The sequence below is a fragment of the Mirounga leonina genome, unplaced genomic scaffold, assembly GCF_011800145.1.
Source record: "Mirounga leonina isolate KUSES-001 unplaced genomic scaffold, KU_Mleo_1.0 Mir_174, whole genome shotgun sequence".
NCBI lineage: Eukaryota > Metazoa > Chordata > Mammalia > Carnivora > Phocidae > Mirounga > Mirounga leonina.
The window spans coordinates 34,916,589-34,942,237 of record NW_023270451.1 but is presented as its reverse complement, the minus strand read 5'-3'; the positions used below and the strand labels follow the sequence as shown (position 1 = coordinate 34,942,237).

The 25,649-nt window shown below is 36.7% G+C and overlaps 1 protein-coding gene and 1 long non-coding RNA gene across 12 annotated transcripts in view; both read right to left on the bottom strand.

Moving 5' to 3' along the window:
• The window catches only part of HDAC9 (histone deacetylase 9), an 899,218-nt gene that overhangs the window by 660,856 nt on the left and 212,713 nt on the right, over positions 1-25,649 (bottom strand). The gene's annotated exons all lie outside the window — the stretch shown is intronic.
• Positions 12,155-13,831, bottom strand: LOC118020847. Its single transcript, XR_004682034.1, has 2 exons — positions 13,640-13,831; positions 12,155-13,570 (listed from the first exon to the last, which is right to left on the bottom strand). It is a non-coding gene; the product is annotated as an uncharacterized LOC118020847 (long non-coding RNA).

The window sequence follows — 25,649 nt, the reverse complement described above, 5'->3', positions numbered from 1 at the left end:
ATGGCACCACTACTTTTTAAAGAAATACATCCAGAAGAACTTAATGTTCAGTTGGCTTCCTCAAAAGAAAACAGAGGAGGAATAAATAGTGGTGACAGTTTGCCTGCTTATGAAACATGAAATTAACGGGGTAACATTTCAAATTTCACTCATCAGCCCTACCATGTATACCAATACCCACCTCAACTTGAAGAGTGACATTTTAGAACTATTTAACATGAAATTAGGCTAGCAATTATAATCGACTCTCTCTCAAAAGGCCAGAATTGCAAAGAAATTTCTACCAGTTTTATTCCTTAAGGTATAGAGAGAAGGATGCTACATATATTCATAATGAAAAGTGCCTATGTTAAAATGAAGATATTGTTATTTACATTATTAAATATCGTTAACGTTACACTAACTAGCTTTTGTTTACAGAATTCACTGCACAGCCCCATTTGCTGAGCTATACTTCTATATGTGGTTACGTTTGCATCAGTGTTTGAATGTGAACACATGAGAAGTAAAAAGAAAGGTTAAGATACAACAAATGGGTAATCAGAATTAGATAAACATTTCATGGGGAAGTCAAAATAAGGTTATACCAAAATATTAATAATAATAATAGTTATCTGAACCTGATACAGTATGTGTTATGTGCAATTATTATTCCCATTTTTCAGATGGGAAAACTGAAGCACAAGAGGTTAAAATATTTGTCCAAGGTCCTATAGCTAGCAATCGAGTGAAAATCTGATCCCAGGCATGCTGACTAGAGAAGATGAATCCCTGATTTTCCTAAGGAAAATGGTTGTTTTGAACTACATATTTTTATAATTGTATGATTTATTTAATTCATATGAACAATAAAATAAACAAGTGAAAAAAACTGCAAGCCACAAAACGTTTGTGTGGCTGAAAAGCTTTTTGAATTATACTGTTTAATGACTGACACTTGTCCCTTACATTTGGATTAGCCTCCCAAACATAAAATTCCCCACCCCACCACTGTTTCTGGCAGTGATCCTTTCCACGCTCATCTCTTCTGCTTATAGAGAGGGAAAATAATGATTTGGAATCATCCTACACACAGCATGACTCACAGTCCCGCCCTTTTCTTTACTTTCTTCTGTGAGGGCATTCTAAGCATTCTTAGAGAGACCAGCAGCTTAGCGTTTATCCCTATCCCTTACCTGAGAATAAGTCTACTTTCCCTATTAATCTCTTCCACAATGTTCTTCCTACATTTTTAAACTGACATGTCTCATTCTCACCCTTTTCCTCCTCCAGTGCCCAGTAGAATCTTGGAGGCTAAGGAATTAAAAACGGGACCACAGTCTTCTGCACTGGACCACGCTTAGCAGCAAATCCATCTGTATCAAGAATGTCATGGCCTGGTCTGACCTTGGAACATGTCCATGAACAATCCAGGATTAATCAGGAGGTGGAATCTCTCAGTGTCAGTTCTCCCAGCCAAAGAAGACTGGAATCTTGGTGGCATAAAGACTGTGCAGGACTAAGAAATGGAAAGAGTCAAAATAAACAGAGTCCAAGAAAAAAAAGGAAGACAGACTGATTAAGTCTAAAGCAAAGAAAAAGGATCTATGGTAGAACAAAGATAGCATCCTTTTGCTGTTTAATTGATGTAATATATTGCTTCTCTCTGAGACTATTGTTAAATTGTTCTAAATTTCCTTCTGTTCCCTGCATTAAAGGTATTTCTTCTCAGTCTTTCCTTTTTTTGTTGTTCATTCACTTGCTTCATCCCTCTCTCCCTCCCTCTCTTTCTCCCTTCCCTCCCTCCTTCCTTCCTCTCGCTCTCCCTCCTGTTTGAGAAGCTTAATTTCTCTCTTTAAAGTTCAAACTTCTTTTTTTTTAGTGTTTTAGTGTTCGCACTCGCCATTTCTAGCAAGACACGTGTATTTCTGTTTTGAAAGATCTCCACTCTATTTCTCTTAATTGTAAAAACATAAAAAAAATTCAAAGCACTCAATGTTTTGTTCTGAAATGTAACATTTCCTCCATTCATTGATTGTGAGTAGTGGTATTAAAATTGCAGTTCTCATTATTTCTGACAGAAGAGGGGAAAAACCACCCACTCCTGCTCAGTGTTTGTCATAACTGGCTAATAAACACAATGCCATAGAACATTAGATAAAATACATAGAAACATAAAAATTGATTTTAATAGACCCCTGTCAGAGACCGCCGTAATGAGCACACGCACAGTAATAAATACCCAGTTTTGCCAAAAAAAAAAAAAAAAAAAAAAACCAACCAACCAACTTCCCAACATGTAACCCCTGGATCCTTTTTGAGTTTAGGGGAACAAAATTTCTTGCTTCTCAATGTCACTCTCCCTCTCGCTGTAGGCATTGAGTTTGAGTTTCCTCCATGGTTCTAAGTTAGCCCTCTTCCCATGTTCCAGAAATATGTTGGTATCCCTTCTCTGTAATTACCTCCTCTCCTGTCTCCTATGAGTTTATACTTTTAAATGTTTATTGTTACCTTAATGGAGTTTCTGGAAATAATAGAGACAAATACATGTTTTCACTAATATACTTGAGAAACTTTGATATTTGAAAAAGTAATCACCACCAATAACCTTTAATATATCATCAAATATAAGAATACCCTCATTTTGGCAAGAATGCCTCTGGCATTTCACTCTCTGATACTGTCTGATTGAAGTATATTTTCTTACACAATGAAGGTTACTTTATGTGTAGTTTATTAATATTTTCCCCTAGGAATAGGAATTGACTTTTGTCATGCTTTTATCCATCTCTAGTGAGATTTTTTCTTTTGACATATTTCTGTAATTAATTATTAATAAATTAGGGACACTAAGTCACCTCCTGGCTGAGGTGAATTATTCTTTTAAGATATTGCTAAATTTAATCTGTTATATTTTACCTAGACTTTTTGCCTATAAGTCTATAGTACAGATTGGTGTATAGATATATTTTTGTGATATTTTCTGCTAAGTTTTAGATTCAGTATTACATGACCTTCAAAAATATTAACTGGGCAACTTTCTATCAATTTCTATTTAGGCAAATAAGAATTTGCTTCTTAAAAATTTGAAAAGCTTACTGGGATGAACATTTTGAGATATTGCAGTTTTTTACCCCAAAATTATAAGTAGTCAGCCACTAAAATTTTGCCTGATATCAGTTTCATAAAGAATCAGCCTGTAAGTTCTACTTTTATTAAAATTTGTGTTTCATTTCAACTTTATTCATTTTTAAAATAACTTTGCTTTACACTTTTTCCTAGTTATATCTCCAAAGATGTTTAAATTATTATTATTTTAAAGATTTTATTTATTTATTTGAGAGAGAGAGAGAGAGAGAGCACACGCGCGAGCACAGAGGGAGAGTCAGAGGGAGAAGCAGACTCCCTGCTGAGCAGAGAGGGGATGCAGAACTTGATCCCAGGACTCTGGGATGATAACCTGAGCAGAAGGCAGGCACTTCCTATATGCCCCTAAATTATTATTTTTAAGAACCAGCTCTTGGATATATGAACCCCACCTCTCATGGTTTCTTTAAATTTTGTTTTTTATCTCATCCAATTCTCCTTAATAGTTATTTTTAAATTTTGTATTTTAGAAAAATATCCTGGTTTTTTTTTTGTAGTTTAAAATGAAATAATTTACTACCATATATTTACCTGTGAATGCAGCTTTGCTGCACTTAAGAAGGGTTTTTTTTTTCCCCCTGAATAGTGTTCTTATTTTCTAAATGACTCATAACTGCAGTTTTGATTGCCTCTGACCCAATAGTTTTGAAGGGCTTATTCCTTCCAAGTAATTGTTTATCTTGTGTTACAGCTTTTTGTTAATAATTTCTGGTTTTATTATATTACAATCAGAGAATCAGTCAACCTAGTATCTTTTGGCACACAACTTAATCCCTAACAATACAAGAAACTAAATTTGTCATGATAGACTTCTCACTCTCAAGCAAATATTTTGAGTCAGAATCTTTATATGTTTATCTTTTCATAATAGATGTTTTATCAAAGGATCTTCCAACTTCTGAAATATAGCCTTTCTCAGTGTTTCATAAGGTGCTTGTTGATTTCTTTGTCCCTAACAAAATTATTAGTTCACGGTCTATTGTACATGAAAAGGAACAACTTCCTCTAGTTTCAACACAAAGACAAGCCAAAATGAAAGTGGCGTTTTCAACCACTTAAATAACCACCATCTTGAATTTTTTTAACAAATATTTTACAGATGAATTAATGGAAATCTACAGGGGCTTAATGACTTGCCTACCATCTCACATCTAGTACAGAGTAGCCAGGGCCAAAAAATATTTTTTGGATTCTTCTGCCACAGTCCCCTTCCAATGTGCTCTCTCCTTTTATTGGCCCAATTATGGACTACATTCACAAATTTTATGTATTTCTCATTAATTTGATTAGAGCAATTATATGCTAGAAAAGAAGCAAAAACTAAGTTTAAGGGACTGGGAGAGGCACCTGGGTGTCTCAGCCAGTTAAGCGTCTGCCTTTGGCACAGGTCATGATCCCAGGGTCCTGGGATTGAGTCCCACATTGGGCTCCCTGCTTAGCGGGGAATCTGCTTCCCTCTGCCCCCCGCCCCCCGCTTGTGCTCACTCTCTCTCTCTCAAATAAATAAATACAATCTTTAAAAAAATAAGGGACTAGGGAAAGGATTTTTAGGAAATACACACACACGCACTTAAACACAGCTACAGATTGCAGACTTATGAAAAAACAAAAAAATCATCTTTGAGATGGGATGAGGAAACCTCTCAGGGGAACTCTGGTTACACAGGCCATGTTATAATATTTACTGGTCAGTCTTGTCTCCACCAGGATATTTTAGTCGTTAGTTTGAAATGTTTAAGTGAGGAAATAATCAGAAAAATTATTTCATATCTGTATAAAGTTCCCACTCCTCTCCTAGAAAGAATTTTAATTAGAGCTCCAAAGAAAATAACTGACACTATTTTTAAACATGCCCAAACTTTTAAATGCCTGACAAATGTGGTCATGGAAGGTGTGCTGAGCCTGACAGAAGTTTAATGTGTGGGTTCCAGTCCTGGCTCTGTGACCTTAGCACCTGTGACTTAGCTCTGTGACTCCAGATGTTTCTCTAGACCTCTTTTTCCTGAGAGGCTGCGCACAGATGGTCCCTACCATGTCCGGGAACTCAATTTTTGTGAAACCTAAGTGTACAAACGATATTGTCCTTTATTTCAGGTAAGATTTATTCAGAACGGATCCAGTGTCAGAAAACAGCGCTAGTTAATAGATTATAGCATGAGAAAGGGGAGTTACAGTCCCTACCTACAACAAAGGTACAGTCATCCACTACTTCTTCACCTCAAATAGGATGACTACGTTATTATATTTAAAAGAGTCATGATGCTAATATGTTTTCCTTGTGCACGCAACAGGCATTTTATAACTTCTCTGAGAATTACTTAAAGGTGATTAAAAAAAGAAAAAGAAAAAGCTAGATATTTCTGTTACAGGCTGCAAGCTACAGCCTAGGTTCAAAAAGTTACATTTTACCACACACCTAACAAAAGGTGGTGCTATATGCCTCAGCTCCATTTTTGTCTGTGGTTGTCAGAGCTATCTGAAGTCTTAATTGAAAATATGTATTTCCTAAAAATAAGTTAACTGAACATATTGCCTTTTCTCTTTATTAAAAAAAAAACAACTTTCTATTATGCCAATAATGTCAGAGATTAATAACAAAAGTAAAAGATAATTAAGCAGGGACATTTAAAATAAATGGAATTCAAAATGTATTGCATGCTTGATTGTTTGACTAAAATTAAACAACTCATCTGAATATGACTGATGGGAATGTTGCCGAAGAACAATTAAAACAGCGCAACTCTGATAAGTTCAATCAGGGGAGGTCTCTTATTTTCCATTTGTCTTTTGTTATTTATACCTGCAATGCAAAACCATATGATGCGTTTCTCACCTCCGCTTACGGTTGCGGTGACAGGGAAATCAATTGTTAATTGGCCAGCTCAAACTGTAATCATTTACTTATTCCATCTGCGTCTCTTCCTCCTTGATCTTAGATTTCCTTATGATCTCCTCAGGATTATTTGTTTTATCTGAGTAAAACCGGTATGCCACAGTGCTAAACTTACTGCTTTGCCATTTGTTTCAGATTATTCTTCCTACATGCTCCAATTTGCATAACTCTATTGTTTTGTGGATTCTAAGCTTGTGAATTTATTACCAAGGCACCTGTCAGTGTTACTGTATTTAAGGAACTGTCAGCAGTTTCTATTTTGGGGTTCTAAGTTGGCTACAAAAATTCACTCTGGGCTGAATTTTGGCAAGTGTTATGGGGTAGCAAATGAAGAGGGAATTATTTTTAGAAAAGGGGGAGAGAGTGGTGGGGAAATAGTTTTTTGCTTGTTTTTTTTTTTTTTTTTTTGAGGCACAGAAATATAAAATAGAAAACAGAAGTTGGTGGTTTCAGAAGTATTCTGAAAGATTAATCCTCTTTGGTTTTTCTGAAGTTAGTACCTTTTTCAACCCATTAGTCTACACTGTAGACTCATGTCTTGAGGGATTATGGCAAAACATTAAAATTATCTTTTCTATTTACAGGCACAATATCTTGTGTATGCATTAATCTTAATAACAGGACAGCAGTTTTAGGGGGGAAAATTATCCATTTAGTGAAGACTAGACTAGAAACCAACAAGTTTCAGATTCCTGACAAATTACTAAGCATCTGAAGTATGACCTTCAAGTGTGTCAAAGGAGGTTCTTCCTACCCTTCTCTCCTCTTGCAACACATAATCACTATCAGTACAAAGAGCTTTACTAAATTGGGAAGAATTAGGGATGCTCTGAGTTTCATCTCGTTTTGAAATTTTGTCTCTGGAAAGAGTCTTCACAATCTAAACCTTTATTTGGCAAGCAAAAAATTAAAAAAAAAAAAAAGTCCAAGATCCATCAGCATATCTGGAACTTTTGCAGACTAATATTATTAGAAACTTTTATTTTTCCAAAGCATCAAAGCCTGGAAGTTAAGTACCATGCCCCTCCTGTTACCCACACACATGTGAGAGACTATATGCATACACATCTTAGAATGAAGCAATAAACTATAGCTTAAACTTTATACGCAATGTATCTTAGAAGTAAAATATGTACTACTTCCAAGGCAAAATGAATAAGAATCTTATAGCTAGCTAGATGTAATACCAATTAATAAACGTCTCTTGAGCACCTTTTGGGGCAAGGCACTAAGCTACAGAGTTGGGTTAGTAAGGAATATAAAACTCTGGGGCAGGGATGAAAGTATAATGTGAAATGAAGAAAAGAAAGGGAAGTCTACAAAAGACATAATCTGCATCCTAACACTGTCTATGGGAAGTATACTCTGATCCAGTTTTGAGCAAGCTGGCCTCTCTGGCAGGGGTATCACTATTGTGAAATCGGAGACAATGAAATAATCAGAGACTAACATCAAACACCGAATCACACAATCCATTCATGCTTTCTTCAGACCTTACTCTCCAAGTAGCCTTTCAGTTACAATTTGATTCTCCCTGTAGAGTAACTTTCAGTGAGTCAGCCCTGTGTAGGCTCACATGTGCATTCTAAATCATTTGGAGCAAAGAACTCTTATTATAAACCAATATATTTGCATTCAGAGTTATACATTAATATCTTACGAATTTGGTTAATGACAGCCTGTCCCTGTATGAGAGTTCTAGTCCCAACATGCTAACCAAGTAAGTGCCTAGATCTCTACTGCTAAGGTCCACACCCTACATTCTGAGTCCAGTCCTGACACATGACAGGAGCTTAATGAATGAGTGAAGGCGGTGCCACACTGTAAAAGGCCCTGGAGGGTAGCCTGGCCTCTCCTGGTAGTTCAATTACTAGGTAGTTTCTCTCCAATTTCAACAGGAACTAAAAAGTTCAAAGAGAAAAAAAGTCATGGTTTGAATTTTTACAATTTCATTTCATTTTAATCAACTCCAAAAATAAATGAGCTAAAGCAAAAAGGCTTCTAAACCATACCTCATTTCCACTCTGATGTTTCCAGTCTCATAAATACTGCTTAAATAAATATCCTTTAAACCATGTTAGATTTTTTTTCCTATTTCTATGGCAGCCTATTGCTGAAAGATACCTTAGAATACTTTTAGCACAACCTCCTCCTTTACAAAGGAGCAAACTGATGTGATTATTTCATCTAATCCTATAACAATAAAAAAAGGAAATAAGTACCAAAAGTAGATTAAAATAACCAAGAAGTTGTTCCTCACTAATTAAAATCAGGAAGTTTTGGTTAGTTTGATGTTATAAGGAAACAAAAAATTATTTCAGAGTAACTCATGTATTTTTTTGCTGTTTATCCAACTTTCGTTGGTATAGGATCTTCAAGTTTATCCTCAATTTTCTGGTTATTAATAGTTTTAATTAGCTTTTTCACATTTATGGGATAATAATAAAAACAGCAAGTTCCTCAGAAATACGTGTTTTTCTTTAGTTTTTGTTTTCTTAAGCATAAAAATTTGCACCACAAGAGTGAAGCATTGCCTATCTCATGTTTTGTTTTGTTACTGTTTTAATTAGTGTAACATTCCATGTTTTGGCTTTTTTTTTTTTTTAAAGATTTTATTTATTTATTTGACAGAGCGCGAGAGAGGGAACACAAGCAGGGGGAGTGGGAGAAGGAGAAGCAGGCTTCCTGCAGAGCAGGGAGCCCGATGCGGGGCTCTATCCCAGGACCCTGGGATCATGACCTGAGCCGAAGGCAGACGCTTAACGACTGAGCCACCCAGGTGCCCCAATATTTTGGCTTTTAGTATCAAGTTTAACCGTATGCAACTGCCTATATCTGTAGGGCAAAAGTGGTCAGATATCAGCAATCTCATAGGGCTCAAACTAATATTTACTAAAAAATGTAGTTTTTACTGAAAATTAGTTATAGGATAACATTACATTTTCTGGTCAAATATATCTAGTTTCTTTTCTTTCTTTCTTTCTTTTTTTAAGTAGGCTCCACACCTAGCACATAGCCCAACAAAGGGCTTGAACTCACACCCTGAGATCAAGACCTGAGCTGAGATCAAGGGTTGGATGCTTAACCGAGTCACCCAGGCACCCCTATATCTAGTTTCTGATATGTAAACCAAAAATAAAATATTTCAGTAAGAGGGTTAAATTTAATTTGTAGCAAATAACTCTGCTTATCCTAAGAAATAAGTTGATTTCCCTAAAAACAAGTACTTGTAATCATATAAGCACTCTACATACTAATCAATTAAAAATGAAAAACAGATGTTTCCTTACTAAATGAAGTCCAATAAATACTATGTCAAATGTGAAATGAGCTCAAATAAAAATCAGTGTAAGAATTCATTCATAGATAACTTGTTACATATCTCTATGTTGTTTAATGGGTTGTTGGCACATGGGAAAAGTGGGGGAGTCTCTCTACTCTTAATTGCTTTTATAGATACCTTGAGGTACTTTAAATCATAAAAGGGTGAAATGATGGAGAATAGGGCACTGAGGAGAAAGATCTCTGTTTACCTCATTCAATTAGCAACCTAGTATCAGCTGTGTGAAGACTTCAGCTTTCTACAAAATCTCCACACCCTACAAAAGGCAATGTAACTAGAAATAAATGACTTTCAAAGATGGACTTACATAAAAGAATGTAACCTATACAGTATACAACTCTTAACTAGATCTTCCTCCAGAATTTTTAAAAATCTAAACAGTTTAAAAGCGCTGAGAAATCCGAAATATATATTCATTTTGGTGACAGACCACATGCATTGCGAACAAGCTCCCCTTCCTAATCAGACCCTCTGTTCCAGGTACCAAAAATGAGCCAGTATGTTTTACTGTTTGTGACAAAATCAGAAATAAATGATGAAGAGAAATTGAGAACTGACAGCTCCTAAAGAGAACATGACATATCCACCACATGTGCATAAAGTAGCTGAGAAAATAATATAACTGCTTCTTGATATCTGTTATCTAAATTACACTTCTGGGGCGCCTGGATGGCTCAGTTGGTTAAGCACTGAACTCTTGATTTCGGCTCAGGTCACGATCTCAGGGTCGTGAGATCGAGCTCCATGTAAGGCTCTGTGATCAACGCAGAGTCAGCTTGTCCCTCTCCCTCTACTCCTCCCCCACTCACTCACTCTTTCTCAAATAAATAAAATCTTTTTAAAAAATAGAAGTAAATAAATTATATTTCCTTCAAGCTTTCCTTGTCCAAATCAATTTTTAAAAGATCCTAAGGGGCGTCTGGGTGGCTCAGCGAGTTAAGCGACCTGCTCTCGGTTTTGGCTCAGGTCATGATCTGGGGCTCCGTGCTCAGCAGGGAGTCTGCTTGGGATTCTCTCCCTCCCTTTCCCTCTGCTCCTACCCCCTTTGTGCCCTCTCTCTCTTTCTCAAATAAACAAATCCTTTTTTAAAAATCCTAAGGATGTTGTCATTTGTAAGACAAATATATTCTTTCAAGTAATTTTACTAAACTATACATTATTTGAAGAATGTACGAATTTTCAATTTGAAGTTCTGAAAAGTAAAACCAAAACCAATAAGCCAGACAAAAATGCAATTTGAAATAAGACAATAGGTCTTTATGTTTACTAATAACAAAAACAATACTAAAAAAAATTAACCACGAACAATTTCAGTTCTATGTCAGAATGTCATCGGTCGAATTTGTCACGTGAAAACTGTTTTCACTATTTACAACATCTATGTATGAAGAATAAAACTCAGCTGAATTTATTTACTTTGTGAAACACCATTAGTTATAGCCAGTGACAAAACCAGTTAAACATTTATTTCAAATGATTATTTTTGCCTCTCTTACACTAGGCCATGTGATTTTACCACAAACTGAAGTGAAATACCCCCAAACTTGAAAATTTTTATGTACTCATTTTTTTTCTATTAAGCTTTTCATTTTAATTCCTATATAGTTTACAGGGTCATATTAGTTTCAAGTGTACAATATAGTGATCAACAATTCTATACATCATCACTCAGTGCTCATCATGATAAACGTACTCTTAATCTTCTTCACCTATTTCACCCGTCCCCCCACCAATCTCCCCTCTGATGTGCTTTATTTTTTTTTAAAGATTTTATTTATTTATTTGACAGAGAGATACACAGAGAGAGAGAGAGGGAACACAAGCAGGGGGAGTGGGAGAGGGAGAAGCAGGCTTCCCGCTGAGCAGGGAGGCCGATGTGGGGCTCAATCCCAGGACCCTGGGATCATGACCTGAGCAGAAGGCAGTCACTTAAACACCTGAGCCACCCAGGCGCCCCGGATGTGCTTTATTTTAAATGCGTACCCTCAGTTAAAGTTAGTAATTTTTTTTTCAACAAGAATATTTTTTACTTGAAGCATACTTCAGAATACATGGTTCTGAAAGATATATATAAAACATTCTATCCAAGAAAAACAGAATACACATTTTCCTCAAGTACACACAGAAGAATCCCCTGGTTAAATCACACAAAAAGAGACAAAACAAATATTAGAAATTGAAGAAGACTGAAATCATACCAAGTACATTTTCCAACCACAATGGTATGAAACTAAAAGATCAACAATAATACAAAGCTGGACAATCTGCAATGTAAATATTAAATATTTAAATATGTCAGTATTAAACAACACACTACAGCACAACCAGTGGGCCAAATGAGAAATCAGACGGCAAATCAAAGTATGTCCCAAAACAAAAGAAAGAGAAAACACAGTATTCCAAAACCTATGGAATGCAGCAAAAGCAGATGTCAGAATGAAATTTATGCTATAAATGCTTGTATTAAAAAAAAAAAGTTCAAATAAACAACTTCACATTACACCACAAGGAACCAAAAAAGAGAAGAAACTTAACTGAAATTTAGTAGAGGAAACAAATAACCAAGGGGGGAAGAAAGCAAAATGCTTATGTTGTAAACTCAAATAAAATGCAATGATATCTATAGTATTTCTGAAACAGTCTCCAAATTCAAAGCTATCAGCTTCTGCATAAACCCGACAACTTCCATTTCATCAGGGGAAGGGACTGAATCATTGCAAGTCATGGAAATTATCTCTTAACTTTTATTCTGTATCTCCTTTAGAATGTTTTTTGGTTTTTGGTTTTTTTTGAAGGTGGAAACAGTAGAATCATGGGTCCAGGTTTCTTAAATCCCACACATACACATCTCTGTCTCATATATACTTAGTGATGCCCCTCTCCTTCTAGATTTTAATTATCTCTTTAATTCATTTTGCTGCTAAAACTTCCAACAATATTAAGTACACTGTAATGCTTATACAGAGTTTAATGATGTTCTTTCACTAAATTGCTTTATTTCTGGCTGTCCTGGTAACTTGCAATGGTAAAGTTGACAAGATGAAATCAGTACTAGTTAAAGAAGAATAATTAATAACTCAATGTTTTGTTCATAATGTCAACAAAGGAAACTGTAGGCCATTTCTTTGGTTTAATCATTGCTTTTAAATTCAAAAAGTAGGGTTTTATTTTCAAGAGTGCTGAGTGTCAAGAATTAAGGTAATTGTACTATTTCCAGTCACATGCTTTGTATTAATCTTGATCTTTCTCTGAGGAGTCTATTTCATCTCATAGACTTAAAGTTATGGGGTCATTTCTATCACCTTTTGGTACTTCTTGTTCCTTCCCTGTCAGGCAATGATGTAACCTGCACTTGTAGGTCAACTGTCCCCAATTTAGCTCTGCACTTAACATACATGTTAAGTTCTGCAGTTTACAGCGTTTGGAGGATAGCAGAAAAGGAAAAGTGTTCATTGTAGCTTTAAGAACTTTCAGACTTTATCAGTCAGAAAAGAAACTTTATACTATTTTCAATTTGAGCTTCAAACAATCTGTGGTACTTTAGCATTTGGCGTGGATGTCTCATGTCACTTATCACATTATACCCTGCATTATAATTATTTCTGTAAATACTAAAGTTGTTTTAAGGACCTCTAAGCTCCATAAGGGCAAGAGCTATTTCTTATCCATTTTTTTTTGCTTTACAAAAACGCTCCTCAAAATTAATGTGCACATGAATCACCTGGGAATCTTGTTAGAATGCAGAATCTTTTCAGCAGTTCTGAAATGGGGCCTGAAGCACTGCAATTCTGACCAACCACCAGGTTTGCTGATCCTGCTCATATGAAAATCACGCTGTCAGTAGGTAGGGTATACAGCACCCAGTACAAGCCATGAACCACTTAAAGGCATTTCTTTTAATTTTCTTCAAGAGAAATACCTAGTTAGCTTTGGTAGAAAGTTAACTTTATTGAGTGCCAACAATGTACCAAATAGTTGATAACTCTCACGTCCCTAGGAGGTAGGTACGATTTTATCTCCATTTTACAGGTAGGGAAATTGATGCACAAAGAGGTGAGGTAACTTGCCAAAGTAACTGAACCCACCTCTGCCTGATTCAACTGCCTTAGCTCTTAATCACATCAACATGTTTCCTCTTAGCATCTTATAGCCGTAATCAATGAGGTTGGCCTGGGACACACTTTCTCCCCTTTTCTCTCAGAGAAAATCTCCCTTCCTTCAAGGCCTGGCAGGATGCCACTTCTTGGACTTCCCTCCCCTGTATGTAATTTCCCCACTTCCCTTCAGGTTCCCCAGATATTTATTCATTCTGCTAGTGTAGCACTTGTGAAGGAGGATTACAGTTATCTGAGTGGGGTCCTCTGATCTTCCTTGCCAGGTGTCAGAAGCTTGAAAGTTGGAATTTGGTCTTACTCATTGGTGATACCCTAAAAGCTAAAGCATGGGAGCTTTTATCTTTTTTATTTTTTTAAGATTTTATTTATTTATTTGAGGGAGTGAGAGAGTGAGCAAGCAAGAGAGCATGAGCAAGGGGGGGAGCAGAGGGAGAGGGAGAAGAAGACTCCCCACAGAACAGGGAGCCTGACGTGGGGTCAATCCCGGGACTCCGGGACCATGACCTGAGACGAAGGCAGATGTTTAACTGCACAACCGACTGTACCACCCAGGCACAGATACAATGTCCACACACCATTCCAAGGGATTCAAATTTGTCTGGTCTGGGTTAGAGCATAGGCATCAGCATGTTTGTGAAACTCCTCAGGGGATTCTAATGGGCTGCCAGGTGAGAATCCCGGATGGTGAGCCTCAAAGGACATAATGAGAGCTAGGATGTTCACTCTGAGGGAGGTGGTATGCTTTGGTGGGTTTTGACAAGCTTCCTCTGGCTGATGTGTTGAGAACAGTCAACAGGGGGATAAGGGCCAAAGCCAAGAGCTGGGCTATCAAGTAAGAGGCCACTGTAATAACCTGGCCAGGAGAAAACCATAGTCAAACAAGGGGAGTGGCAATGGAGATGATGAGAAATAGTCAAAGATCTAGATATTTTTTCCATGCTAGAGCCAATACGAATTTAAGACAAATTGTATGTGGGTCTGGGAGATAGAAATGGATGAAGGATAATTCCAAAGTTTTGGGACTGAACAACTAGAAGACTTGGTTTACTATTTACTAAGAGACTTTCAAAGGGATAAGAAATAGGTGTACATTTGACACTATTCATTCCAGAAGAGGGCCAACCATCTCTGAGGTCAGTACTATAATGGAGCCTGCTTTTCAATAATGAAGTTCTTTTCTCCATCATATACTCTCCTTCCTGATGTCCTTCACGAAACCAGGCCCCTTCTTTTTCCCAAACTCCAAGTTCTTCCCAGAGTCCTCCTTTCCTCTCGTAGATTTTCTCTCAAGTTTTCCCCTATGCTTATTGGATGATTTTTCTCCAGAAGGGGCACCCTTCTTACTTCTTCCTAAATCCTGAGACTAGCTGCCATTTTTCTCTCCCACAGCAACCTCACATTTTGCCCTCAATCCTGTTCTTAAATCGTGCTATTACCCGTATCGGTCTGGTTTTGTCTCCAGTACCCTTAACTAGAAAAATACACTGGATGCCCCTACTGAGTCAGCAATCAGATGCTCCACACCAGCATACTGTCAAGGTAAAAATAAACAAACACTCTGCCTCTGTCTATAGAATTAAACCTTTTCAGTATGAAAATATAATCTCCTGGTAAGTAGGAGATAAGAGCTGCAGTGTATGAAAAGTGTTATGTTCACATTAAGTAAACCCTGAAAATTATTTTCCTTGACAACCAGAGATGTATCTAACCATATTTCCAGAGAAAAATTGTACTCTGCGGTATCTAATACGATAATCCACAAAAATTAACTACTCTGTGATAGTCTAAGATCATGAAAATTACACTCAATACCCCTTCTTTGATATCTAAAAACACGTTTTCCTATGCCCAAAGTCTGTGCTTATGAAAAAGAAACAAACTGAATAATCCAAATTGTGTTGCTCACATTCAAATCCTAAAGCACTAAACTAGAAAAAATAATTTTCTGATTATGCCACTTTATAGATGAACAGTGTCTGATGCTGCTAAATCTACCAAAAAGAAGGGATGATTTAAAAAAAAAAAAAAGAAGGGATGATTTTAATGTTAGCTTTACCTATGGTTGAGATTTTCTACATGTCACTGTCAGAAGATGTTTTAAATAAAAGGGAAAGGATCTTGGAGGCTTAGGGAGGTAGAAGCTATATATTTCTTCCACTAGAAATCTTAAAGAAATTCTCACCTAAAAGAAGAGTAAAATAAACTTAGCTAGTTTGAAATGTTAACTATCTTTTTGAAATTGAGGCTAATACATAATGGAAAGCAGGAATACTTCAATTTTGCCTTGCTTTTTATATAATTCTAAATGAAATATTCAAAGTTACACCTCTCCAAGTTAAAATAAAAGGATAACATTTATGTGGTTCTATTGTGCATCAAGGTGCACAATTTGATTGGAACTTGACTTAGTTGAGAAAAGAAAAGTTAATAAGGCAATTATTTAATGTGCTACCTAAAATCAGGCAGGAATGTGAACCTTCAACAAGACACAGTATATAGAGTTACTCTCAAAATGACTAATCTTTCCAAAATTCACTAGTACATACCATTTCAAGAGTACTCTCTAATCCAAAGGAAGCAACCACTTTCCAATTTAATTTTATTATTTCTATCATTCCACAATCACACACACACACTTTTTTTGTTAAAGCTTACAAAATAATTGTGGTTAAAATGGAATGATCCTTAGCAACATTAAGGCATCACCCCTATTTAATGTGGCCTGTTCTTGAGTTTACCAACAATTCTGAGCTCTTCTTCACTTGCCCTCTTTTATCTCGCATATAACATGGAATCTAAGTGTTCAAAACATGTAAGACAGGTAAGAAGATGAATTAAGTAGGAGGACTGATGATGAAAGGAAAGCATGAGAAGATCGTAAAGGTTCTGAAGGCCTGGATTTAACCAGAAAGGGAAGAGAATAAAGAAAGAGTGAAGATAGAAAAAAAAATAGTTGTAGATAGTAAAAACGATGTCTGTCTGCTCCACTGTTTAGACTCAAATCAGATCTGACTATAACAGTAAGAAAATCTCATAAGAAATCTGTAGAATCTCCGTAGGCCTTAAAGTGTGGATAGTAGGATCTATTAGTTTGAACCATATGAAATGGCGTGACCTACAAAAATCCCCATTGTATATGGTTCAGCCTAAGATAAACATTCGCATAGTCAATGCGAATTATTTCTGCTCTCTCCTCTTCCCAAGCATGGCTTAGATAAATATGCTGGAAAATGGGCAATTGGAAAGTTCCTCTAAGGAGGCTATGGGACTGCTTGTGCTCACACTGCTAGCCATACATGGAGCAGGGAGCAAAAATCAGAGTTCACTCCCCAGCCCAGGACTCCTTCCACAACCCCACTGCAACAGTGGGAGGGTCCAAAGAGAGAAACAGAGTGAAAGGATGAGCAAATGTCTTACCTGCACACTCAGAATTTCACAGAGGCATGAAACCATATCTACCAAAATAGAGTTCTCTTCCTCCCCATGTACCAGAGAACAATGAATAAAAAATGAGTCAACTGAAAGAATGACAGTTCCCCCAAGTGCAATGAGTTAGTGGCATTTTTTTAAGAGTAAATCCCAAGTTTGCCAAATTCAAGAGTCCTTTGCTTGTGATTAGTTAACATGATTGACAACAAGGGATACTTTGAAGAGCCACCCATCTGACCGTGACACATCTTTCAGGGTTGGATGGGGGAGCCACTGCAAAGGATCTTATACCCTCAGTCATTATCACTGTCCTAAAAAATAAGAGCTCATACAATTCACAGCACAGTTCCTCCTTTAGCTGAAAGTTAAAGACAGAATTCCAAGTCCCACAGAAGCATTCACTAGTGGATTTAATGAGAGATCCACCATGGAGCACATCAAGGAGAAAAAGATAATATAATCAAGTATCTGATCAACCCAAGTTACTCACATAAACAGATAATATGGGCCAGGGAAGAAAAATGCTCAAAGGTGATTTGAAAGATCTTCACAGATCTCTTAATAGCCTCAAACTTGTTGAAAGAATTTAATAGGCTGTTACTACAAGCATCCTTGAGGATCACCAGGCACCTCAATGCAGTTGAACATCCTCAAGTCTTTCCTCCCACAGATATGCTGATGAGCTTTTTAAAAGCTGGGCTGCTTATGGTGAGCAGCAAGTGCTGAAAGCACTAGGTCTGCAGAGTGAGAGAAAATCTTTTGTTGCCCCCCATCATGAGTTATTAAGGTTATAAAATTTGGAACTGAAAGTTGGTCAACAACAACAACAACATCAATTTGCCGCACTAACTAAAATAGATTGTATATCTGAAAAAGAACATTACTTTTCTCACTCAGTTTGGGCTCCAAGAAAAGAAAATCAAAATCAAGATGTTGGGTGGATGTTGTGATGTCTGCTGTTAATGCCAAGGCTGCTATTTAGACTTTTGAATTCCTATTGCAAAGAAACTTTTCAAAAACTTTAAATAATGGTTTCTCTAGTATTTAGGCCTAGATGGCAAATACATCTTTAACTCTTTTTCAAAACTGGGTGGCTAAAAACCTTCCTGAGGAACACAGTAGAGCTACCTCATAAACTTAGTCTTGTGTATTTTTGCTGGAGCTAAATTATAAGCAATATATTGGGGAGTTGTAAAAGTCAAATAAAGAAATTAAATTTAGCACAGTGTTTACAATGGTGATTTCTCATTGCAGTAATTATGGGAACTCATAAAATTTAGGCTTTGTGAGAAAAGCAGATTTGTTAGACTTATTTTTAAATTTATGGGCATCAACAAATAGTATCGTTTCCAAATATTTTATTTGATCTGATTTTTTTAAAACCTGGCTTGCAATTTGCTTAAAGAATTCACAAGTTTCCATTTTATTGGTGGCTAGATGAGCTTTTATTTGTAAATACACTGTGTCTACTTTTAAACTGTTTCTTTGGCTTTAGAGTTTATGTTTCAGTGCATAAACATAAAAAAGAAAGAGATAAGTAAAGTCTATTTTAAGATCTGAGAGGCAATTTTGAAAGTTCTACTGAACCCCAAACTAATCGGCACCAGCCACAGAAACCACTCTCGTTAGCAGCAAATAATAAAAGTACCAAAAACTAAATACCATACAATGTTTTTGTTTCAACTACCAAGTGTGTTTAAGGTTATTAGCTAACTGTAAAGCAAACAACAATCATGACAAACACTACTAGACTAACATTTAATGTTGATCTATACCAGCGCTTGTCATACTTTTATGGACAGAGGAATCTCCTCCCTGCCACCAATGTGGATTCTGGTTGAGGAGGTCTGGGAAGAGCCTGAGAGTCTACACTTCTAGCATCATCCTGTGTGATGCCGATGCTGCTGAATGCTGAGGTCCAGACTTTGAGTAGCAAAAATCTATTATGTATTGAGCACAGCACTAGGCATCTATTTAACATGCAATCTTCTTAACCACCCTAAGATACAGGAGGTATTATCCCCACATACCAAATAAGGAAACGGAGGAAAAGAGAGATTTCATACAAGTAGCAAGTGATAGAACCAAACTATGAGCCCAAGTCTCTTTGAAACCAAGGCCCCTTGTCTACAATATTTCATTGTCTTCCTCTCTCAAGAAGAATCTCTCAGGGTGCCTGGGTGGCTCAGTCGTTAAGCGTCTGCCTTCGGCTCAGGTCATGACCCCAAGGTCCTGGGATAGAGCCCTGCATCGGGCTCCCTGCTCAGCAGGAAGCCTGCTTCTCCCTTTCCCACTCCCCCTGCTTGTGTTCCCTCTCCCGCTGTGTCTCTCTCTGTCAAATAAATAAAATCTTTAAAAAATTAAAAAAAAAAAAGAATCTCTCATTATCAGTAGTGAATGCTACATACAAATAACCTGCTAATCCAAGATAAATGGATTCAACTCAATTCTAGAGCAATTTAAACTTCAGACGCTCAGGCCTTACCACCTCACCTCATCCCCTATATATTTCTTTTTTGATAAATGTGATAGGAATTCAAAAGTCTAAATATTTTCATCATCTCCACAGGTGACTCTGGAAATCACCAAAATTACTCATCTGTTATGCTGTCTGCAGAGAAAACCCATTGCAATAAATGCCATCTGCATTCCATTTGTTACTGAAAATGGCAAATATGATGCTGATCAAGTATGTGGGCTTGAGAAAGAACATTTCATCTGTAAAAAAACAGACATTTATTTAGCATTTTCTCTTGGATGGCAACACACAAATTGTAATCCTTCCATTAACCTCTAGACCTGAGCTATAGTCCTTTTGTAGTTCACCCTTATTTCATGAAAGGCTCTAATCCAACAGATTCTGGCATCTCAAGCAGGTGTATGCAGAAAACCAGTCCATTCTGAGACCTTCCTCAGAGGCCAGGACATTGGGATGAAGCTGGCTCTGATAGGTTCCTCTTCCGCTCTACTTTTATGCCGTCGCAACAGCAAGCATGTGTCTTCAGAAACTACGATTAGTCAGAGCTCCTCCTGATGACCATGCCATTTTCTGGAGCTTAGCTAGGGCAGGCTTCTTTCCCCATTTCCACTTTCACAGGAAAACTTTTCAGTAGAACCAGCCATTTTAAAGGATTTCTATAATGGGCCATTTGTGCAAGATGGGATAATAAAATATAGGAAGAACTCTCACCAACACTAAATTAGTTTAATGAAAAGAAATGAAACACAGGTTGGGGTCTTACACCATCAGTTCTCCCCAAAGTAGGAAGTTCTATCAGCCTTAACAACAATCCCACAGGTTTTCACAAGCTTTTCACATGTCTCACCATTACTTTTAGGCAGCAGTTGATTCAATAGTTATCGGAGAAAACAGATTCAGCACCAGGATAGTGTGTCATCGGGGACAAACTGGAATCAATCACTCAATCCATGTTTGGGAAAGACTCATGTAAGTATGACTCTACCATTTTTGTCAACATTACAAGTGCCTGGATATTCATATACAATTTTTCTTCTCGTGTCTCCAAAAACCTACTTTAAGATTCAAGTTTAGAGACACAAGTGCAGCATACTTTATCAGCAATCCCTTATTCAAAGTATATAAAGAGCAATGCTCAAGAGAAGGTAACAAAGTTACTTCTTAGAATAATCAGAAATCCACAAACTATTATTGCTTTAGTTAAGAAACTGTGACTGTCAGAAGTAAACATATGACACAGTTACCAGATCACATCTTTCATTCGCTATTACACACACAAGAATATTTTTATTTTTTTTTAAAGATTTTATTTATTCATTTGACAGAGACACAGCGAGAGAGGGAACACAAGCAGGGGGAGTGGGAGAGGGAGAAGCAGGCTTCCCGCAGAGCAGGGAGCCTGATGTGGGACTCGATCCCAGGACCCCGGGATCATGACCTGAGCCGAAGACACTTAACGACTGAGCCACCCAGATGCCCCAAGAATATTTTTAAATGGGTACTATTTTTAATAGAATTTTATTCCAAAGAGGGCTCAATATTGATTTTCGGGGGTACAGTGCAGCACAACCCAGTATGTAATGTATTACTTCCCAATGAGAAGACTGTAAATGCCATACTTCTCAAGACGTGTGTATTTACGTGCATATTTTGGCAGATAACCCCCAAATGTGTGCAAAGCTTTCAATGAAAATATTTTGTTAATATGACCCATAAGAGTCCTTACTAATAGAAAACATATCTTCTACACACATTGGGTAGCACCTGCTATTCAGTGTGGCCCCTGAGGAAGCAGCAGCAGAAGCAGCATCACCCAAGAGCTTGTTAGAAATGCAAAATCTCAAAAAAAAAAAAAAAAGAAAGAAAGAAAGAAAGAAAAATGCAAAATCTCAGCCTCACCCGAGACTGACTGAATCAGTGTCTGCATTTTAACAAGATCCCTAGGTGACTCAGAGGCACTTTACAGTTTGAGAAACACTGGTGCAGCAGTTATCAAGCTAGGCACTTTGTATTTGTTTTTTAATTTAATCCTCCTAACGACCCTAGTAGCTAGATATTTTTCTTTTCATCATTACCACTTAATGGTGAAGAAACAAGACTTGGTAATAACTTTTCCAACCGTTACATAAACAGGAAGGGACAGATGCAACAAAAGCCCTGTTTGTTTCTCTCTGCTGTGTTCTTTTTTTTTAATTAATTAATTTATTTATTTTTAATTTTTTATGTTAATCACCATCCATTACATCATTAGTTTTTGATGTAGTGTTCCATATTCATTGTTTGCGTATAACACCCAGTGCTCCATGCAGAACATGCCCTCTTTAATACCCATCACCAGGCTAACCCATCCTCCCACCCCCTCACCTCTAGAACCCTCAGTTTGTTTCTCAGAGTCCATCATCTCCCATGGTTCGTCTCCCCCTCCGATTTCCCCCCTTCATTCTTCCCTTCCTGCTATCTTCTTTTTTTTTTTTTAAACATATAATGTATTATTTGTTGTCTTAAAGCAGAATGTCTTCATTCAGAGCCCACAGACAGGTGCTGCATAGTAGGCAAAGTTTGGTGCACCTTTCTCATAAGGTTCATTATCTTCAACTGATTTTTCAAAGAAGTCGATGATCCAAAACCGTTTAACAATTACTTCTTGAAATCCTTGTAAAATAGGTATAGGGGCAAGCAATCCACAAGAATTTATTCTCCTAACATTAATACTTTAATCCTTGACATTTGAAGAGGGCCACTACAAATAAAAAAGTCATATTCCAAGCAGCAATTTACATTTATGCATTTCCTTTTAAAAATCTGTGGTCATGAAATTTTTCTCCCCTGCTTATTTTAGGATGCTTAAGAACTTATATAAAAGGAGAAACGAAAATGAAGGACACTTTGTGCTGGAACTTTTAAGTCTAACTAAAAGTTGGCTCATCACTACAGATTTTTAAAAACACAGTGGTCAAAAGCATAGCTATTGGAATTAACCAGTTATCTAGGTTTGAATTTTAGCCCTACCGTGTGCTGTATACGTAATCTTGAGCAAGGCTTGTGGTTTCCTAATGCAAAATGAAGATAACAATAGCACCAATCCCTACCCCTGTTATTTTATTATATAAGATAATATAGGCAGTGGGCCGAGTGAATTGCTTGGCAATGTGGTAAGCACCCAAAATTGCAGTCAATTATTACTGAAAGTGCTGTATCTTATCAGTGATTATTATATTATAAATAGACTTACTGGAGTTTTTCCAGGGTCCAAGAAAGCTATTCACCAGATTTTCTAATCTTTATAAATAAAAGTATGGGCATTTAAGGAGTGAGCACTGGCCTAAAAACAAAGGAAAGGAAGGGGAGGGGAAACTTAAACTCCTTCAGTTACATTTTTATTATGAATCAGTGGTTCTCAAAGTGTGGTTTCCAGACTAGCAATATCACCTTCAATGGGTACTTAGAAAAGCCAATTCTTAGGACTCTCCCCAAACCCACTAAGCCAAAAACTCGGGAGCTGGGACCAGCAATCTGCTTTATTTTACAAGTCTTCCAGCTGATTCTGATGCACCATAAAATTTGATATCTGCCAGTATAAACGAAAAGGAGCACTGAGCAAGGACAAAGATACCTCCACCCAGTCTCTAAAGGTCCATCTTTGGTGTGTGGACACCCGAAGCTGTGATTAAATCTCTTGTGATCTATGACATGTCATCATAAGGATCTTCCCAGGCAGAGGAAACGCACATCTACATAAATAAGAGCTCTCAACTTCCTAAAGTTAGGGTGTTATCATCCTAGAAATTTCCCCCACCTCACCAAAGGGGATAAATATAACCATTAAGTTATGTAGTGCTATGAACATTTGCATCAATAGGACATATCCTCATTTTCTACAGAAATAAATGTCAAGTCTCTGATCCTAGCTTAAGGCCTGTATTTTACTAGGGCAAAATGCACATCTATTTAGGTTTAAAGCAGAGAGGTGTTTACTAATAGGAAGGAAAATATGAGAGTATAAAGCACGCAGTTAAGAGTGTCGATTGCGAAGTCCTGCTGCCTGTTTTCCTAACCTAGGTCCCTCAGTTACGAGCTCTGAGACAAAGACAATCACACTTTGTCCCAGTTACTTTAGTCCAAGAGGATAAGAACAATAGTAACCATCTTCTAAAATGCCAAGGATTAAAGGAATTCACATATGTAGAACATACAGAACAATGCCTGGCAACTAGTAAGTGCTCAATAAATGTTCATTTTTTAAAAAGTAGATGAAACAGAACAACAACAACAAAAAAAACTGGTCTCCTCTTTGTTAGTGGTCTTATCAAAAGGAATGCATTCCCTTTAACCTTGGGGTTTAGACAAATGCCTTGCTTTCATACTCTGCATGACACCCACAATAAGGTTACAACCTTTATGTGGTTACTGTTACTTAATTATTTCATGTACTTTTGCCAGGTTTTTCCAACCAGATTGCTGAGAACCACTGAGGACAAAGACTTCTTAAATTTCCTCACATCCCCCACTCTGCCTTCCCTGTAAAACCAGCGAAACACATATTTATCTGTGATAATACAACATGAAAAATAAAAATACGAATTACAGAATACAAATTTTAGAATTCATTTATTTTTAACGAGACAGCCAAAAAATTAGAAATATGTTTATGTAACTTGAATATTCCTAAACTTACTTTAAATTTATTGCTAAAAATACATTGACACATTGAATAATTTCTATAGTATCAAGCATAACAATTCAACCCAATTTTTTCATGGAGCTAGAGTCAAATCACCTTAAAACATTGTAAAAAACCTACTCTTCAATAACATAAAAATGTGTTTATGACATTGAACTTAAAGACTGATGAAGGTTATACTATACAGCCCTTCTAAAACTCCTTTAGGTTGTTTTACTGATGCTCCAACAGAGATAAAAAAGAAAGTTATTACCTGAAATAAAACCTCAGCTTCAATTTACTGCCACATTTCCAGGCATCCCATATCAAACATAACTATAAATAGTAGGATCCTCAAACTGCAAATCCAGTCTAATTTATAACTTATTTCCCCACTATTCCTGTCTTTCTGTCCTGGAATGCTTCAGCCTGAAAGAAATACCATGATGTTTTACAAGTTGGGTTTAGAAACCGTCACTGCAGATCCACTGCAAATGGGACATTGTTTCCTTGGCTGGACTGTGATGTGAAGATAGGGCAGGCATATAACTATCTCTAGAATACAATGGCTTCCTGGCCCACATTTTCCTCCCCTCTATCTCACATTGGAAACAGTACAGCTATGAGTTTCTATAGAACCTGTCACCAGGGAACTGTCCAACATACTTTGCCAAAGGAATTATTTCACCCTGTAAGAAAAGAGGATAGGAGGATACTAAAAAGAATAATCTCTTGCTTGGATGCTGGCCATCTAATTAAATTCAGAAGGGTATTGATTCTGTCCACTTAAATTAACTTTAATTTTATGTGTAACCAAATTATAGATTCAAATGAACCAATATAGATCCCTGAAACTCCTCCAAAAATGTATCACATGTCTCAAAATTTCTGAAGTGAATATGATTGAAGACTGACTTGGATTTTTGATTATTTTTAAATTTAACATAAAATTCCTAGCACAAAAGGATAAATTGAGGCAGTATATTACATATAGGGGAGGCCACACAACTTAGCAACAAAGAAAGCAGAAACCTTCTAAAGCTCATTAAGGGTAGGTTATTATTCCAGAGATTAATAAAATATTTAAGAGCAGCATTTTAAATTAAATTGACAACATGTATAATAATTTGTCACCTAACTCATCACACATTATAAAAGCATTTACATATATTAAAATCCAAATATTCCAAAGTTCACACATGGTGACAAGGATATCAAATCTTGAATCCTAAGTTTGGCTAGCCAATATCCAGTTAGAGTATTCCACATCTTTACTAAATGTTGAGCAAGAGGAAATGAACTACTTATTTGGATCTGTGCCTTAATAATTCTCAATGTCAGGTCATAAATCTCCTGACAGAAAAATATTAAATTCTAAGATCACTTCTCAAAGAAATCTGCAGCATTGTTTTCTTCATATTATTTGCTATAGAGCACCAATTTTATTATCTCTGAGTTACTGTGAACATAATGGAGTCAGAAAAAAACACAGGATAGAACCAAATCACTTATCCATACATTACTACCAACTTTCCACTTGATTGCCTTGCAGATCTATTTCTCATATAATTATCACTCACTAGTACTAAACATTTGTCCCTGAA